The sequence below is a fragment of the Lepidochelys kempii genome, chromosome 2 (genome assembly GCF_965140265.1).
Source record: "Lepidochelys kempii isolate rLepKem1 chromosome 2, rLepKem1.hap2, whole genome shotgun sequence".
NCBI classification, from domain to species: domain Eukaryota; kingdom Metazoa; phylum Chordata; order Testudines; family Cheloniidae; genus Lepidochelys; species Lepidochelys kempii.
The window spans coordinates 258,806,632-258,813,895 of record NC_133257.1 but is presented as its reverse complement, the minus strand read 5'-3'; the positions used below and the strand labels follow the sequence as shown (position 1 = coordinate 258,813,895).

The window sequence follows — 7,264 nt, the reverse complement described above, 5'->3', positions numbered from 1 at the left end:
CATAGCTAAGGCTACGATTTAGTCACGGAGGTCGCAGAGGTCATGGAATCTGTGACTTCCACTGACCTCCGTGTCTTCAGCCTGCGGTGGTCGGGAGTTGCCAGGTACCCCGCTGCCTCTGGCGGTCCCCACAGCTCCTGGCCCCCACAGGCAGCAGGGAAACCCCCTTGCTCCCGTCCTCTGCTGGTGGCGAGGATCACCAGAGCTGCCAGTGGTGGGGAAACCTCTGAGCTCCCAGCTGCCTCGGGCGGCGGGGGAACCCCCAGCTCCTGGCCACCGCAGGCAGAGTAGCAGGGGAACCTCGAGCGGGAGCCCCAAGCTCTCGACCACCAGGGCAGCGGCAGAACTCAGAGCTCCTGGCTGCCGGGGGAACTCACAGATCCCCACTTTGTCCAGGATATTTTTTGTAAAAGTCATGGACAGGTCACAGCTTCCATTAATTTTTCTTTTTTGCCTGTGGTCTGTCCCTGACTTTTACTAAAAATATCCGTGACAAAATCTTAGCCTTTCCCATAGCACATAATGCCCCTGACTATTCTGTGATGCTGTATTCCATTGGAAAATATTCAGTGTATATTATCCACTTAGCACATAAAGCACTTAAAGAGCCCAACTCCCGTTGAAAGTAGATGGGCCTTGTGTTCCTAAATCCCTTAGGTGCTTTTGACAATCCCGCCCAGGTCTTGCCTATATACTACAATAGATTCCACTGTTACTGTCACTCAGCTGTAATAAGCTAAATTCAGCCCTGAGGTCCTGGTGAAGTTAATGGAATTTGGTCCACTGTGTGACTAGTGCTGATGGTGCATTTAAAGTCCATTAGGGTAGCAAGACTGACCGAGAGAAATTCATCTCTTCAGAGAGGTGGCTTTCACTTCCGTTCCCCACTGTGTCTGCTCTAATAGCCAGCAAAAACAGACATCAAAACAAAAACATGTCTTTGAAACTCTAAATGCTTCTGGGCCAAATTTTGATCTCACACTAGAAGCTTTGCTGACTTCAGTGAGGTTATTCCTGACTTCTACCAGTGGGACTGAGAGAAGAATCAGGCCCTATGACTTGAATAATGGTACGTACTGCTTTAAAACCTCTAAAATTTCTAAATCTTTAGAAGCTCTGAACTCTGATTAACATAGCAAAGCTCTGCCTTTTCCTCTCTCTTTTCTCATGGCTAAATTCTTGGCAGCTCTTGCCTGGAATTCTGTAACCTTCCTGCCTCTTCCCTGGCAATCTAATATGCTTCACCTAAAATAATCTTCCTGTCACTGGATCTTTGGCTCCTGCAACAAGTTCAAACATGTTCTGTATTTTATTTCAAGCTCTTCGTGGCCCTGTCCTGACCTGAGCCCCAATTCAGAAAAGTGTTTAAGCACACGCTTAAATCCAGCCCTATGCAGGCCAACACGTAAGCAATTAACACTTATTATTAAGCATCAGCCTTAGCTCTGCTCTGACTACTTTCTTGAATGGAAGCTCTGCATCTCAACTCCCTCTGCTTGTGCCTTGATCTTAGTCCACTCTTCTAACAAATAAATTGGTCATGCTCAAATAAATTGGTTAGTCTCTAAGGTGCCACAAGTACTCCTTTTCTTTCTTCTAACTTTGTTGCTCCCTTTTGAACTTTTGTTTTTCATTTTTTTTCTTTTTAATGCAGCCACTAGTGCTTGGAACAGCCTCCTGTTCCCATGTACAAACGCCCTCAGCATATTCACAGGGCCCTTCACCCTCCATGAACATTTAAGTTCCTCTTTGAGACCCATTTCTGCCATGATGAACCTATATGACTTGTATAAAAGATCTCTGTTGTCCCCTTCCTCTGACCACTGGTATCACAGGGCAGCCCTGTCCCTTCTGGAATGTCCGGAACAGTGGTTCTCAATCAGGGGTACACAGAGGTCTTCCAGAGGGTACATAAATTCATCTAGATATTTGCCTCGTTTTACAACAGGCTACATAAAAATCACTAGGCATTGATTTCAAGCCTCCCTCTTTTAACAGTTACATTGGGGTGAACCTGGAGATAATGCAGCAGTGAATCAGGTCCATGAACAATAAGAATGAATATCCCCTCTCCGCTCCACTCCTAGAAATAGACCACTTCCCTTTGTCTGTCTCATTCACCCCTGCTTTACTCCACATGCCCCCTTGTAACTGTACGACCTTCCTAATTAACATACTCCTTCCATTTTGTCTATCACACGATATCTGATACCCCCCCCCCATGTACCCTTCCTGTCTTCCTTCCAAAATTCCTTGAACCCACTTGTCTGGTAATACGTTCCAGCTACAGGGCACAGTCTGCAATGGGAGCTGCAGATGTTCAGTCCATCTCTAGATCAAGCCCTCAGTTATCCCCTACCACCCCCTCTTTGTTTTTCCATTGAATTCATACTGCACCAGCTTGTGCCGATATGGCTGGCTCTTGCTCCTATAGAAGTCAATTTGATTTTTTTTCATGGCAGCAGCCTTGAAACCTTAGACTGAGATAAAGCCATTTAGGGGACACCTAGATGGGCATCCAAATCCCAGAGGGCCTTTGAAGACCTCCACCTTAGGCTGTATTTTTTATTTTCCCTTTGGGGGAAGGGAAGCTCATATTTATTTGACACACTAGGCAAATAAATAGTTATCATGTAAAATAGGAAAATAACAACTCCAGGGAATAAGTCATTGCCAACAGTTAAGGGCTGTTAGTTTAAAAGGGTGGTAAAAGTTCTAAGAGGCTGTATGTCAAGCCTCTTAACTGTATGTCAAGTGACTGAGAGAATTATTGCATTTACACATAGGTCAATTATTTGCTCATAAATTTCTCTGTTTAATTTCCTTGTAGTCTACTTCCTCCATTACATTTGCTTAATCATCTTCCTCCCATGTTCTCCTCCTACAGCTACTAATTATTCTTTCTCTTTCTACAGTAACCACATATCCTTCTGTGCCATATACATGGTGAATATTAATTTTACATGTAGCCAGGATTTTTAGTTAGAGGAATGTTCTTTAGAAAGACATTTAATCATCAACTAAATTTAACAAATACTGAAAAGTCACTGAACAAGAATGCCAATCAAGGCACTGGGCTACAATTCCCTTTGATAGCTCAGCTGGTAGAGCGGAGGACTGTAAAGGAGCTGCTTGCGGGAATCCTTAGGTCGCTGGTTTGATTCCGGCTCGAAGGAGACTGACTTTTAGGGGGGGAGGGATAGCTTAGTGGTTTGAGCGTTGGCCTGCTAAACCCAGGGTTGTGAGTTCAATCCTTGAGGGGGCCATTTAGGGATGGGGCAAAAATTGGGGATTGGTCCTGCTTTGAGACAGGGGTTGGACTACATGACCTCCTGAGGTCCCTTCCAACCTTGATATTCTATGATTCTGTGAAGTGGCATCAATCATGCTTTCACTGTTTGTAGGGCTGGTATAATCAATCCAGGGTCTGTGGGTTTTCTGTCTGGGACCCATATACACACTTTAGCCTTCGTTTCTGAAGTAGATGCATTTGCCCTCTCAGTACCTGGTGCAATCAACCAGCATTTCAACTGCTCTGGAAAGGCACTGAAAAGGAGTAGCTTTGTGCAACGTGCTTCAGCCAAGACAATAAAGAAAGAACCTCTTGTATGGTGTCTCCACTTAACAGTAGGAATAGGGTGTGTCTTGCCTTTCCTAGTGAGCTAAGCTAAGCAGTGAGTCTACATTCATGTTCAAACTCCAACACGGAAGACTCAGCTCTTCTTCCTTCTGTAGTAGATACACTGAGTGCTTTGTGTGCGAGTTTCCAAAGAACCCCTGTAACTGGGTCTACAGGACTTTTAAGGCTAATGATGCTACTGGGCCTGAACTTCCTCATTCCAGGTTTGCTGCTTAAGAAAAATGTCTGAGGGACAAGGGTCACTGAGCTGATGGTCTAAGGGAAGCAGTGTACAGTTTGACACAGTCCATGCTGTAGGGCCTGGGGTTAGTGTTCATTGAGTTGGGCTGAAATTCCCTTTCCCCGCTCTGCAATGAGGGGAAAAGCTTGCTCAGGATGGTTCCCATCTCACCTCTCTCAGAGATCCGGGGGAGCAGGATTGTTGGGAAACGTAGTTCCCAGGGCATCTAGAATGTAGTCCTAGTCTGGGGTAATAAACCCTGCCCTTCCACAAATGCAGAGAGAACGATGAGTCAGGGCCTCTCCTGACATTTATAAGCAAATGAAGCTACTTTCCATTGTTTGTTTCCTTTTACAGTGGTTTTGAGGCAGACGTCTCTGAGGAGCATCTTAATCAGCTTCAAAGAGCACCTTGGATATTTTGTACTGCTTTGTTCAGCAGGTTGCAATAAAGTCCCTGGCAGAGGAGGGGCATCTCTTTTCTGTTTATAAGAAGACAGGATGGATGTGCCTTTTCTCTGTTTGGGCTGCCATGAATGCTTTAACTGAGGTCCTGTCTGCTTCATGGATATTCTTGGCACATGTGGCTTGGTTACTCGCCAGCTCAGAAGGAGCTGCATTTTCAGCAGCAAACGAGCAATCACTATAACTGGTAAAACACCTTGTGATCACTTCACAGAGATACACTCTAGGCTTAAGAGTAGCAGCTGTGTTAGTCTGTATCCGCAAAAAGAAAAGGAGGATGTGTGGCACCTTAGAGACTAACCAATTTATCTGAGCATAAGCTGTAGGCTTAATTTTTTCAGAATTTTGTACTAAGCACCCAAATTTACAACTGAAGTGGCTGGGAGCTGAGTGTTTCGCAGCAGCAAGCCCTATACATACTGCAATATTCTTGAAGTCACTGGGCATTTGCTGAGTATGGGCCAAATAAAAACTGAGTAGAGACCTCAGGACTTAGCCCAGAGACAAGGCAGAACAGTCTTGTTAATTCATCTGGCCCAGGAGTTCTTAGCCAGTGGGGTCTGGCGTATTCTTGTGTCCCCACAAGGTTCTGAAACAAGCAGAAAATAATACTGGCCTGATTTCCAGAGAGAGAGAGATCATGTGGTGAGATAGCTACACCTTAGGGGCCATGTGAACATAAGAACGGCCATACTGGGTCAGACCAAAGGTCCATCTAGCCCAGTATCCTATCTTCCGATAGTGGCCAATGCCAGGTGCCCCAGAAGCCATCGCTCACCCATTCCCAGCTTCTGGCAAACAGAGGCTAGGGACACCATCCTGCACATCCTGGCTAATAGCTATTGATGGGCCTATCCTCCATGAATTTATCTAGTTCTTTTTTGAACCCTGTTATAGTCTTGGTCTTCACAACATCCTCTGACGATGAGTTCCACAGGTTGACTGCATGTTGTATGAAGAAATACTTCCTTTTGTTTGTTTTAAACCTGCTGCCTATTAATTTTATTTGGTGGCCCCTAGTTCTTGTGTTATGAGAAGGAGTAAATAACACTTCCTTTTTTACTTTCTCCACATCAGTTATCATTTTATGAACCTCTATCACATCCCCCCTTAGTCGTCTCTTTTCCCAGCTGAAAAGTCCCAGTCTTATTAATCTCTCCTCATAAAGCAGCCGTTCCATACCCCTAATAATTTCTGCCCTTTTCTAAACCTTTTCCAATTCTGATGTATCTGTTTTGAAATGGGGTGACCACATCTGTACGCAGTATTCAAGATGTGGGTGTACCATGGATTTATATAGAAGCAAAATGATATTTTCTGTCTTATTATCTATCCCTTTCTTTATGATTGCCAACATTCTGTTCGCTTTTTTGACTGACACTGCGCATTGAGTGGATGTCTTCAGACAACTATCCACAATGACTCCAAGATCTCTTTCTTGAGTGGTAACAACTAATTTAGACCCCATCATTTTTTGTGTTTAGTTGGGATTATGTTTTCCAATGTATGTTACTTTGTATTTATCGACATTGAATTTCATCTTCCATTTTGTTGCCCAGTCACCCAGTTTTGAGAGATCCTTTTGTAGCTCTTCGCAGTCTGCCTGGGACTTAAGTATCTTGAGAAGTTTTGTATCATCTGCAAATTTTGCCACCTCACTGTTTACCCCTTTTTCCAGATTGTTTATGAATACGTTAAATAGGACTGGGCCCAGCACAGATCCCTGAGGGACACTACTATTTACCTTCTCCATTCTGAAAACTGACCATTTATTCCTACCCTTTGTTTCCTACCTTTTAACCAATTGCCAATCCATGAGAGAACCTTCCCTCTTATCCCATGCCTGCTTACTTTGCTTAAGAGCCTTTGGTGAGGGACCCTGTCAAAAGCTTTCTGAAAATCTAAATAAACTCTATCCACTGGATCCCCTTTGTCCCCATGCTTGTTGACCCCCTCAAAGAATTCTAGTAGATTGGTGAGGCATGATTTCCCTTTACAAAAAACATGTTGACTATTCACCAACAAATTATGTTCCTCTATGTGTCTAACAATTTTGTTCTTTACTATAGTTTACTATAGCCCTTTTTAAAAATTGGCATCACTTTAGCGATCCTCCAGTCATTTGGTACAGAAACTGATTTAAATGGCAGGTTACAAACTACAGTTAGTAGTTCTGCAATTTCACATCTGAGTTCCTCAGAACTCTTGGGTGAATACCATCTGGTTTTGGTGACTTATTACTGATTAGTTTATCAATTTGTTCCAAAACCTCCTCTACTGATACCTCAATCTGGAACAGTTCCTCAGATTTGTCATCTAAAAAGAATGGTTCAGGTTTGGGAATCTCCCTCACATCCTCAGCCATGAAGACTAATGCAAAGAATTTATTTAGTTTCTCCGCAACGGCCTTATCATCCTTGAATGCTCCTTTAGCATCTTGATCGTCCGTGGCCCCACTGGTTATTTAGCAGGCTTCCTGCTTCTGATGTACTTGAAAAAAATTTGCTATTACTTTTTGAGTCTTTGGCTAGCTGTTCTTCAAATTCTTTTTTGGCCTTCCTAATTATATTTTTACACTTAATTTGCCAGAGTTTATGCTCCTTTCTATTTTCCTCACTAGAATTTAACTTCCACTTTTTAAAGGATGCCTTTTTGCCTTTCACTGCTTCTTTTACTTTGTTGTTTAGCTGCAGTGGCTCTTTTTTGGTTCTCTTACCATGTTTTTTTAATTTGGGGTATACATTTAAGTTGAGCCTCTATTATGGTGTCTTTAAAAAGTTGCCATGCAGCTTGCAGGGATTTTACTTGTGATGCTGTACCTTTTAATTTCCGTTTAACTAACCTCATTTTTGAGTAGTTCCCCTTTCTGAAATTAATTACTACAGTGTTGGGCCCCTGTAGTGTTAACAGGGATGTTAAATTTAATTAAATTATGGTCAC

The 7,264-nt window shown here is 43.3% G+C and overlaps 1 non-coding gene across 1 annotated transcript; it reads left to right on the top strand.

Moving 5' to 3' along the window:
- The first annotated feature begins 3,086 nt into the window (after nucleotides 1–3,086).
- Nucleotides 3,087–3,176, top strand: TRNAY-GUA (transfer RNA tyrosine (anticodon GUA)). The gene is given in 2 exon segments: nucleotides 3,087–3,123; nucleotides 3,141–3,176. It is a non-coding gene; the product is annotated as a tRNA-Tyr (tRNA).
- The last annotated feature ends 4,088 nt before the right edge of the window (nucleotides 3,177–7,264 follow it).